The sequence below is a fragment of the Protopterus annectens genome, chromosome 10.part0, assembly GCF_019279795.1.
Source record: "Protopterus annectens isolate FY-2018-M chromosome 10.part0, PAN1.0, whole genome shotgun sequence".
Taxonomy (NCBI): domain Eukaryota; kingdom Metazoa; phylum Chordata; order Ceratodontiformes; family Protopteridae; genus Protopterus; species Protopterus annectens.
In genome coordinates this window covers 391,501,107-391,513,435 of record NC_056744.1, presented here as the reverse complement: position 1 = coordinate 391,513,435, position 12,329 = coordinate 391,501,107, and the positions used below count along the sequence as shown (strand labels likewise).

The 12,329-nt window shown below is 43.7% G+C and overlaps 1 protein-coding gene across 1 annotated transcript in view; it reads left to right on the top strand.

Annotated features, from left to right (window-relative positions):
- Window positions 1-12,329, top strand: part of TRMT1L (tRNA methyltransferase 1 like) — a 741,948-nt gene that overhangs the window by 368,991 nt on the left and 360,628 nt on the right. The window lies entirely within an intron of this gene.

The following is a 12,329-nucleotide window of genomic DNA, read 5'->3' as shown; positions in this document are numbered from 1 at the left end:
AAATCTTATGGACCCACACAAATAGAAACTGGAACCACACGTTTTCAACATGTTGACATGCAAATGTGGGAGCCCAGACATCTTTTTGCCTCACCCCAGAACTATCATTTGGACAAATTCTGCACAAGAGTTCATCACAAAAATGCTTGGCAAGTGGATGCTCTTATCAGGCCATGCTTTCCCCCCTCTGCCTGTGCTCTCCAAAGTCCTACTAAAAGTCAGGCAGGACAAACCAAAAATGATCGATTGCTCCAGACTGGCCTCGCCAACACTGGTACCCACTCCTGCGCAATGTATCACACCTGCCTCCATGGCACCTGCCTCAGACACCTTAACTACTGTCTCAGCAGAACTACCAAATTCTGCACACTCAGCTCCAAACTTTGAATCTTGCAGCGTGGCTAATCAACTAATTTCACCTTTGACATCTCTCAGCAAACCTGTGATGGATGTCATTTTGGAGGCTAGAAGGCCTAGTACTAGAAAATTTTATGCTGACAAATGGAAAAGATTCTGTGCCTGGAATCAATCACAAGCAATAAGCACATTAATGCCCAGTATTCCTCAGATTCTGCAATACTTAATTGAGATGCTTCATAAGGGCCTATCTTTTTCTTCCATAAAAATCCATGCTTCTGCCATTTCAGCTCATTACAACACAGAACCTCCCATCTTCTCTCATCCTCAGCTAAAGCAGTATCTCAGAGGGGCCAAAAATTTAAGACCTCCCAGGAGAGCACCAACTCCTGCATGGGACCTCAATTTTGTTTTGGAAAAACTCACTTTCCCTCTTTTTGAGCCAGCCGCTACTGCGGAACTAAAAATTCTCTCTTGGAAAACAGCTTTCCTTTTAGCAGTCACTTCAGCTGTAAGGATTTCAGAATTACAGGCTCTTATGGCAGTGGAGCCTTTGATTATTTTTCATCCAGAGTGGCTCTCAGGACCAGTCCGTCTTTTATGCCTAAGGTGGTATCCAGTGTGGCTCTTAATCAGACCATTCATCTGCCAACTTTCTTTCCCAGTCCACAGGACAAGGGTGAGAGGATTCTGCATTCATTGGATGTACACAGACAACTCAGATTCTACTTAAACAGGACAAAATCTCTAAGAAAATCTGAACAACTGTTGGTGGCATTTGCTACAGGGGCAGAGGGAAAGGCTATTTCAAAGCAGACTATTTCCAAATGGATAAATGGATAAGTCATCGTATTCGTTTCTGCTATATGCACCATGGTAAACCTATCCCCAAGGGGATCAGATCTCATTCCACCAGGGCTGCATCTACTTCCGCAGCCTTTCTCAGAGGGGTTCCTACCAGAGACATTCTTGAAGCTGCTACCTGGAGCTCAGTTCATACGTTCACCAGACATTACCATTTACCTCTCCTCTCTAAATCCAGAGCTGGCTTTGCCACTGCTGTCCTGCATGGCCTTATAGCTGCTCCTAATGCTGTATAAATCCATCCTCCCAACCATAGCTTTGGGATTCTACCCAAATGTAATGACTGCAACAGTGAAACATGAAGAACATAGTACAGTTGTGTACACTTACCATAAATGTAGATGTTCAAGTGTATTCATTGTTGCAGTCCTGGTTACCCACCCTTCAGCCCCCTGTTTTTCTCTAACTGTACCTCTCCTTTCGTTTACTATGCTTAAAAGCCTTTATGGTGTATTTGCTTTTGTTTGGAGGTATATTTTTTTTGTGTTTTAAGTTATATGCATATAATATATTTTGCTCCCCATTTCGGGGGCACCTGATATCTGGGGCAAGAAAAACTGATGTAATGGCATCTGCTGCATGTTTTATACCCCTGATGACCTGACGTCATGGAAGAAGGGACAGCAGCCAATGCAGGACCCAAGACTTTGTTAATCAAGCCGACTGAAGGCAACCTGCCAGCAGATTACCCAAATGTAATGACTGCAACAGTGAATACACTCTAACATCTACATTTATGGTTCGTGTACACAGCTGTACTTTTTTTGCTTCGTGGGATTTTCTTCTTTTCTGCAACAGTTTCTTCCTTCTGTTGTATAGTTTGTTTAGGGCAGGGGACCACCAGATTGGCTTCCTTTTTTTGGAGGAAGGCGTCTTGGTTCTATTTGGGATGGCACGATTCATGCTCTAGTGGATGTGCCCGTACTCTTATAACTTCAGTCTGTCCTGCAAACTAAAATAGCATTCTGTGACACTTTATTTGGTGTCCGTTTTGGATGCCTGTCAAATAGTGTAAAGCAATTTGATGGTTATGGCACCTCTCCGATTGTGAGCATTAGAAGGTAACACTTGGTCCCAGGTTTCTGCATCAGCAGCTGTCCTTAGCATGGATTTCAGTGTTGTATGTACAAAAGGAGTGGAGTTCTAGATGGATAGAGTTAAGCTCATCTGATGAAATTGATCTCTTCAGGTGTTTAAAGTAAAAGCACTTGAATAACTGATGCAATTCCATTGAAATCAGTGGAGAGCCTTTGTTAGTAAATATCCGTTCAGGGATACGTACATTTCTCTGACTATAAAAACTTAGTATTAACCTTGTATAGTGTCACTGCTTCTGGAAGTTTGTAGCGTGTTCATTATTACTAGTTTGCACTGATAGTGTACTTGCTGTATTGTGCTTTCCACAGCAGTGCATTCAAATGGTACTTCCATGATAGACATTAGTATCAAGGGTCTTTTAAACATGGAGCGGAGTGCAGTTTTCTGGCATTCAGGTCAAAACGTACAGAAGCTTTCTATTTCTTTTATTGTACCTGACCTGTAAAATCTGACTAGTGTTCTGGCCTTAATTTTTATAATTTAGCAGCTATATTGCGGTGGTGGTGCTGCGGTAGCATTGTCACCTCACAGTAAGACATTGTCCTGTTCGATTCTCAGCTAAAGCGTCTTCTGTGTGGAGACGTGCGTGAATGGGCGTACCTTCGTTGAAGGTTGTGCGTCAGGCCTGGCAAGTCGGTACATAAAAATCTACTGCCAATCATTAGCGGGCCAGAGTTCCGCTGTGGCAACCCCTAACCGGGAAAAGCCGAAAGATACAACAAGCAGCTATATTTCAACAATAAGTTCATGAAATTTGCAATTTTCTGTCTGTCCTCATGCATGGTGCACGTATATCCTACCTTGGCAGTTTGTCCATTTGTTTAAAAAATATTGTACGGTGGAACTAACTCTCAACCAAGGTTTAAAATCAAGTGTAGTGTATGGACTGTGATGATTATGCTCTAGTATTTGGAAAAAGACAAATCAGATGAGCACTACTGTAGTGCACGATTCAATCTCAAATGGTAAGCACCCGTTGCTTAACTTGTTAAGGTAGAGTCTCCAACTAGTCAGTCAAATCTGCCATTACTGACCAGCAAAAGCAGTGGCAGAATAAAAAAAAAAAAAACGGATTTCTTTCTGCCTGCTGTCTGTACTGTTAATGTTTTCTTGACATCCTGCTATAAACTTAAAGTAGCTAGAATAACAGAATGTTTGCCTGCATTTTCTGAAGAATATGAAGTCGGAAACTCAAATGTATGTCATTATTTAGTGACTTAAATCCTGACAGACTTGTATAAAAACAAAGTTTTATAAAGAGCAATCAAACATGAGGGAAAAATCTGGATGTTCTTTGAAAATTTGGACAGTTGAGAGACATGGCAAATTGAGAGTAAAGACTGTGTTACGCTGTTATTCTGACAGCACTCGCTAAATACTTAACTGTTTTGTCAGCTTTCACAGCTGTAAACTTTTTTTTTTTTTCTTTTTCTTTTTCTGCAGATAGTAGTACCTAGAGCGAATGAAGCTCCATGCACTACAAATAATTATGTATTCTTGACATAGATACAAAGATTCACCTCTTGAGCTTCATTCCCCAATTGAATTTCTTGGCATCCAAGTCTCAAACACATAATCAGGTTATGATTGGTGACCCAGTTGTAATCCTCTATTTTCAGGTTAGATGTTTAATGCATTTTCAATAGTAAAACAACCTTCTCCAATCCTCCTGATATTCAAACAGATTATGTTCTGTCCCTTGTATACTTCCTTTTGTACCAACATTATTACTTTACTTTGGAGTGACCATTCTCAAAACTTCCATTTCTTACTATGTATTTTTCTGTCTTATCTATGGTTTTTATCTCCCCTTCATTCATTAGGGCTTTAACTTCTTTAAGATGCATTTTTCCATTTCCATTTGTTTATAGCATTCTTTGGTATTAATAATAAAGCTACAACTATTTTATATGCTCTGTCTTCTGGAGATGTCCAACCCAATTGAAATAAAAATGCTTTTCCACATGTCTGCCAGCCAAGAACCCTAGTGATTTAGCAATTATCCTTCAGTTCCTTTTTGAATGTCGCACACTGCCAGGGACAAGTCCAGACCAGGTGCTTCCAGTCCCCTTTTTGACCCAAATGACATCTCCAGCATCCTTGGTCTACCTCTCTAAATATTTTATGCAGCCTGCTTGGGGTATAAAAATATTTGTGTGGACACTTCCAAAAAAAAATCTATACTTCCTTATTTTAGTAATCTGCTGGGGTATGTGACAGATTTCACTCCACTGCTCTTCAGTTATTGCATCACCTAGCAGTTTCTGGCAGTCCTCTTGTGTATGTTGTTCACATGTACTGCTTTATTTGATCTACTAAATTTGTGTTACTTGCTCCTTGAGACCAGTTTTCTATCAAAATTTTACCAACTCTGATTTTCTTACCCTGGCCTTAATTTTTTCCATGTCCAGATGACCTCCTAACACTTGACTTTAGGCTAAATTCATTACTGTTGTTTTTGGCACAAGCAGTTGTTCCAGAATTTCTTCCCTTTTTCTACTTTATATAAAAGATCATCTTTCAACTCAAAATATGTGTAAATAATGGGAAGATCTTGTTCTTGGTCTTCCCCTGCAACTTTGTGCATGTTCAGTCTTGCCCTACAGTAAAATGTCACAATGAGAAGATGGTCCTTTAAGTTAGTGTGCTGTACCTGTAAGCCCACTAACTCCGGGGTTAGTTTCTTCTGTAACTTGGTTTGAAGTGGACAGTAGCTTTAACCAAAAACACTAGCACTGGAGCTGCTTCTGTACTCATGTAAAGTTTAATTCTAAACGAAAGTTACTTTGTCCCATCTGGACGAGCCTTTGAGTTTTTTGTTTTCTTTTATGTTTATCTACATCTATCCTGGAGTGAGTGGATACCCTCTTTCAATTTAATTTTCTTCACTATGTCGTCAAGGTCATCTTAGAACAAATGTCTTTTTTTTTTTCTTTCTTTCTTTTTTTTTCCCCTTGGTTACTGTTCTGCTGACAGGAGTCTCCTTTACTGAAAATATCTGTATTTAAACTAGCTGGAATGAGTTCGGAAATCTGCATTTCTTTATCTGTATCATTTTTTTTTCTACTGCCTCACTGCCGCAAGCTTCTCTTCTGGTTTACCGGGTCTATCGAATCTACTTTATCCTCCCCTGTACTCAACCTGACCCACATCTGGGCTGGTAAGCTTGAGGATGCTAGTGCTGCATCATACTGTTGCCAGGGAGTGTGCCCTAACTCTCATCACTCCATGGCAGCTTTACAAGCTCCATAGCAGCTGTCTTCAGCCGGTGCATGTGTGCTTCTGCACTGTCTGCCAACCAAGCAGTATCCTGCTTGCGGTGTACAGCTCACCAGACTCTTGAAGCTGTAGCTAGCCTAGGCAACCTCCATTTCATTATTTATGGTTGAACCTATATTGGCGGTTCACCCCAATTTTCTCTTGACTTGTCCCTCCAGCAGCCATGCTGCAGGTTGAACACAGTTCACCTGGGACATAGTCATGGGTTTTATTCCCCTGTGCCACAGGGTCTGGGGTCTTATCAATGTCACTTTGTTTTCACTGCCATTTCTCTACTCTGAGGGTCCTCATTCAAGTACCCACCATGTTTTGGTCTCTGTTTTGATGTTAATATTTTAAGTCGTTGTGCATTCTTCTTTGTTGTATGCTTTTTATTTCAGAGTTTTCTGTCTGTTCACCTTCAGTTCCTATACTGATGGTCTCTTCCAGTTTTTGGTTTCTGTTGCTGTATTGTAAATTTACCCATCCTTCTGATAACACAGTATTTATTTACTGTCTACCAGTGACCATATGCTAGCCCTTTTGTAAGTTTCTGTGTCAGCTCCCTTTTTATGATTTAAATTCTGGATCTCTGTATGTCACTGCCTTCTCACCCCTCCCCCCATTTTTATACTGAATGGATATATCAAGCTGCTATTCAACCTCTTTATTCTTAGGTCTGTCAGCCTACCACTCTGTCTCTCTAGATTATGCCTCCCTGTTTTAAAATGAGGAAATAATTTTCCTCTTGCTGCATCATGAGTCATATCTGGAGTTAGCAGTCATGCCTGACTCTGTAGCATAGATGGCTGGATCTCTGACTGTGGCTCAGGCAGCTGAGGCTCCATTAACAGCCTTGCCACTGGAGGAGCTAGGTATGCATAAGGGAGAGCTGAAGGGGGCTTATCTTTCTTTCCTCTCCTCCTGGGTGGTGGGGGATGGTTGCATGCACTTACAAGTACACATAATTGGTATACTTTTCCTGGTAGAGGCCAGGGAAACCACCACTCATGCTTTGAGTAGAGGATCAGAGTTGCTTTGAGAGAATCCCCTTGTGGAGGTAAGGAGATGTTCTCTTCTCTGAGCTTACTGCCTGCACCCCACACTTGAGCTGGTTTCAGTGGGAATGGGGACACAAAATAGAAAAAAATATTCATAACACTATACTTAGGGAACAGATTGGCAAGGAGATTGATGACTATTGATTGCAGTGGCAGAAACAAATCTGAGGTTACAGGCAGAGTGTAATAGTTTTCCAAGAAATGTTTGTATTGTGGATAAGGGGATAATCTCTTCCTATTACATGAATGTGTATTGCTGCCACTTTTTAGTCATTATTGATTTTGTACTTGCGTACCACTGGACCATTGATGAGAATAATCAAGCTTCCTGCACTTAACGGCTTGAACCTTCTTTCCTTCAAAAAATAGAGCGTTACTTTAATTGTAACACTGAGACATAAAGTAAACTCATTTATTCTGGTTGTATTTTTTTCATACTTTAGAGAAACAAAATAATCAATATTAGTTCAGAAATTAGAAGTCTGACCCTCACCCATATTTGAGACAAATTGCTACTGTGTGTTATTGGAGGATGGTAAATTTTATTATTGTAGTTCTAGACTTGGCAGACAAATCAGATGTTATGTGATCCTATCTCGCCTACATTCTGACTGATGGGTTCGGAGCCGATCTTCGGCTCCAACTCGGCACGCTTATGCCAAAGAGCGAAGTCTCTTATTGGCTGAGCTTACTATATCCCAGGATGCACCACTACCAGTCCCCCAGATCTCGTTTGCCGCTAACAAGCTAAGACGTGGTCTCGAGCTGGCTGAGCTAAGTAGTGCTTTTTTCACTTACTTTCCTGTCAGGAATTTTCTAAATCTTCAACAAAAAGCTGTTTTAACAGCTATCTTGGGTTTTTGTGTTTGAGTGAGCATTTCTGTAAAGTTTTTTGTGTAGTGAATGCGTTTGTTCTGATCAGAGGTTCCCTTTGAGTTTAAGGGCCTTCCCCTGTCAGTCCGTTACTGTTTTAGTCCCTTTTTATTTAGGGGCTGTTGGACTCCCCCGATGAGTCTCTTGCATCGGACACTGATCTTGATGATGCGGAGGGGTCCCCTAAGTCGTCCTCGGATGATGTCTCATTTGCAGACATTCTAGAGATCCTTAAGCAACGAGGCGGCTGGAATTCCAAACCCCCCTCCGCTGATGAGTCGGTGTTCCTCAAGACCTTCGGGGCTCAGCCCTCCGCCTCCTGGGTGTCTCCGCCCTTCGACGAGCTCCTGGATTTGGTTTGTCGGAGGGCGTGGGAACATCCAGATACTGTGGAACCAGTGCCTTCTCGCCCTAACAAATTTTTGTCTGCCCCACCCGAGAAGGAGTTCTTAACGAAAGGCGTGGCTGTAGATGCCATGGTGGTGGCATCTGCTACCCAGCAGGACGTAGCAGAGGCTTCAACGTCCGTCCATCCTCCTAATAAGGAGTCTAGGAGCATGGACCGATGCAGGAAGCGCACCCTGACTTCAGCGGCCTTTGCTCTGAGGTCCCTGAATTATTTGGCACATTTCACCAGACTACAGAGGGATCTGGTCAAGGAGCTCTCAGACTCCCTCTCAGGTAACCTACCTGAGCAGCTAGCCCAGTCGGTTAGCTCTCAGTTGGCTATCCTTACCTCGATTTCTAACTCGTCCATGAGGCTCATTTCATATGCGGCCGAAGGGGCGGGCAGAGCGGCAGGCACAGGCGTGGCTCTACGGAGACAAGCCTGGCTCCGTTTGTGTCATTTCGCGGAGGCCTTCAAGTCTTCCTTTGCCGACGCTCCCTTTGATGGGTCCTCTTTGTTTGGACCCAAGGTAAAAGACATTCTTACCCGCTGTGAGCAGGAGGGAAAGACTTTATCTGCCGTAGGAGCACGTTATTCCACTCCCTTTCGGCCTTATCCCAAGGCTAAAAGAGGAGGGAAGATGTGGTTCCGCAAATCACTGAAATTCTTTCCCCAACAGCAGGAATATTCCCCTTCCAGAGGCAGAGGATGGGGAAATTTTTCTGGGAGACGCCGTCCCAGAGGCGGCAGAGGCCCCCGCAACACTGGAGACCGCGAGTCCTTTCGTGGCTCTTCAGCCTCCCACACTCCATGAGGGATTGCCCGGCTGTGCTGCTCCGGAGCCAGTCGGGTGCCGTTTTGCCAAGCACCTAAAAGCCTGGGAGGCTATTACTCAGGACAGATGGGTGCTTCGGATTATTGCCGGAGGTTACACCATTCCTTCACACACTCACCCCACCGTCCAAACAATCCCGGACCCACCACCCAGTCAAAGGGAAATTGCAGCCGTAGAAGCCTCAAAGCTGCTAGAAAAAGGAGTCATCCAACCGGTCCCCACAGACCAGATCGGATCCAGAAATTACTCAAGGTTCTTTTTAGTGCCAAAAAAGACAGGGGACCTGAGACCCATTTTGGATCTCAGCAAACTAAACCAGTCCGTCATGAAGTCCAAGTTCCGAATGGTCACTTTACAATCCATTCTCCCATTGTTGGAGAAAGATGTTTGGATGTGCTCCATAGATCTCAAGGACGCCTATTATCACATACCGATACATCAGGCGTCCAGGAGGTATCTGCGCTTCAGCCTGGGAGACAGTCATTTCCAATTTTGTGCACTGCTCTTTGGTCTCACCACAGCCCCCAGGGTGTTCACCAAGTGTTTGGCAGTAGTGACTGCTCACCTGAGGAGTCTCGGATTCCAAGTGTTTCCCTATCTGGACGACTGGCTCCTGACTGCCACCACCAGGCATCTGCTACTAGAGAACCTACAAGCCACCATCTCCCTGGGTGTTTCCCTGGGAATTACATTCAACTGGTCAAAGTCTGTCTTGCTGCCTTCTCAGCGCATAAAATTCATAGGAGCAGAGATAGACTCAAAATTAATGCGGATCTTCCTTCCTACCGAAAGGATACAAACATTACAAAATCAGGTCCGAGCCCTGCTTCTAAGATCCAAAGCCCCAGCCAGGATGGTCCTGCAACTTCTAGGTTCAATGTCTGCCACGGTTCTCCTAGTCCCTCTGGCAAGGTTGCACATGAGGATTCTCCAGTGGCTATTATCGACACAATGGTCTTTTCAAGATCTCCCCCTCAATCATCACATACTGATTACAGAAACGTGCAAACGGGACCTCCGCTGGTGGCTTCTGCCATCCAATCTGAATCAGGGAAGACCCTTTGTTATACCCCCTCCGGTGGCCACCTTGACTACGGATGCCTCCCAGACGGGGTGGGGGGGGCATTGTCTGGGCAGGTCAGTTCAAGGTTCTTTGCTTCCCAACGAAACATCTCTCCATATCAATGTGTTGGAAATGAGGGCTGTTCTTCTGTCCTTACAAGCCCTCCACAAGTTTCTCCCTCAAGGCATTATCGCCATCCACACAGACAACATGTCGGTAGTCTGGTATCTGAACAAACAAGGAGGGACCAGATCTTACCCCCTTTGCAGAGAGGCCATGAGGGTGTGGGAATGGGCAGTGGCTACCAAGCGCTTCCTGGTAGCGACCCACATTCCAGGCAAATCCAATGTATTGGCAGACAGACTGAGCAGGGCTATTCTCTCTCCTCACGAGTGGTCTCTGAACGAAACAGTAGCAGCCCAGATTTTCGAAAGATGGGGGATTCCGTGCTGCGACCTGTTTGCAACACCACGAAACACGAAGTGCAAAAGGTTCTTTTCCTTGACCCTGTCAGGGGAGACAGCTACGGATGCTCTAGTCCAACCTTGGCCAACAGGACTGCTTTATGCTTTTCCTCCGATTCCACTCCTCCCCAAAGTCATCCAGAAAGCTTCCCAATTGGGGTCCACAATGATTCTAATTGCTCCGTACTGGCCTCGTCAGGTATGGTTCCCCTACCTACAGAAATATACTCTGGACGGTCCTTGGTTCTTGGACCCAATTCCGGACCTTCTGGTTCATCAGTCGGGACAACAGCACCAGTCCCTTCACACTTTGAAATTAACAGCTTGGCTCCTCCACTTCCGACTATAGTCAGAAATCACACCTTGGACCCGGAAGTTATTCACATTTTATCTTCAGCCCACAAACCCACCACTAAGAAGTTGTATCACAGTAAGTGGAAGAGGTTTGCTATCTGGGCTCAACTCAGAGGATTAGACCCTATTACTGCCCCGATACCAGAGGTCTTGAAATTTTTAACATCCTTGTTTAATCAGGGATCTTCAGTCTCTACTATTAAAGTCCAATTAGCAGCTATCTCCAAATTTCACGATTCCACAGACCCACCGTTGATGAGCAGCAGATTATGTAAAACTTTCATGAAAGGTGCTGTGCTTTTAAGACCCCAAGTTTTTCATCCTGCGCCTCTGTGGGATCTTGACTTGGTACTTCGTGCCTTAACATCTTCCCCTTTTGAACCGGCTGCTACGTGTGAGTTGAAATATCTGTCTTGGAAAACTGCCTTCTTAATTGCAATTACCTCTGCAAGAAGAGTTTCAGAAATTCAAGCCCTATCTATCAAACCACCGTACTTGATTTTTCACAAAGATAGAGTATCACTTAGACCTAATCCATCCTTTGTCCCAAAAGTTTGCTCTAATCTCTGTCTCCAACAATCTTTAGAGCTACTAGTTTTCTTTCCAAAATTTTCAAACAAAGCGGAATATACCTTCCATACATTGGATGTTCACAGGCAATTGCGCTTTTATCTAGATCGGACTCAGCAAATTCGGAAAACAGATCAATTGTTTGTGTCCTTTTCAGATAATAAATTGGGTAAATCCATCACTAAAGCTACTATTGCCAAATGGATCAGAGATTGCATAACTCAAGCTTATTCCTCTTCAAATAAGCAACTTACAACATCTGTCAAAGCTCACTCTACTAGAGCTATGGCTACCTCTATTGCATTCCATTCCAAGCTCGCTATTTCTGAAATTTGTGCTGCAGCTACATGGTCCAACCCGCACACTTTCATTTCCCACTATAAATTGGATGTGGCACCTAAAGGACGAGCATCATTTGGTTCCACGGTACTCAGGAGTGTTTTCCAGTGAGCCACCCAGGATTTAGGTGCTAGGGACGCTGTCCCATCAGTCAGAATGTAGGCGAGATAGGATCACATAACATCTTTTAGTTATGTACTCACCATAACTTCAGATGTTTGGGATCCATCTCACATTCCTAATACCCACCCTCCTTCCCCCTGCCTTGGAGATCAGAAGAGATTGAACGGTTTGAGTTCTACTGTTTTATCTTGTATCATCTGTCAATGTTATATAAGCAGTGCATGCGTGTGTGCATGTATGCGGACAAACTAGATCTGGGGGACTGGTAGTGGTGCATCCTGGGATATAGTAAGCTCAGCCAATAAGAGACTTCGCTCTTTGGCATAAGCGTGCCGAGTCGGAGCCGAGGATCGGCTCCGAACCCATCAGTCAGAATGTAGGCGAGATGGATCCCAAACATCTGAAGTTATGGTGAGTACATAACTAAAAGTTTTTTATCATTAACTAGCAATTTCTACTAATAACAGATTTCCTGGTATCATTTTGCAGATGCATACTTGATGGCCATCATGCACAGCAGAGGGAAAAGCATACAGGAAAAAAGTTGTTGCTTGACCTGGATTGTGGCTGATCATCTTAGAGCAGCCCATCTACCCAGATAATAGTGAATTAAATTAATTTGTATAATGTGTTGGCAGTTTAGGCATTTAAGCAACATGTTCTGTATGATTTTGGGAGATAA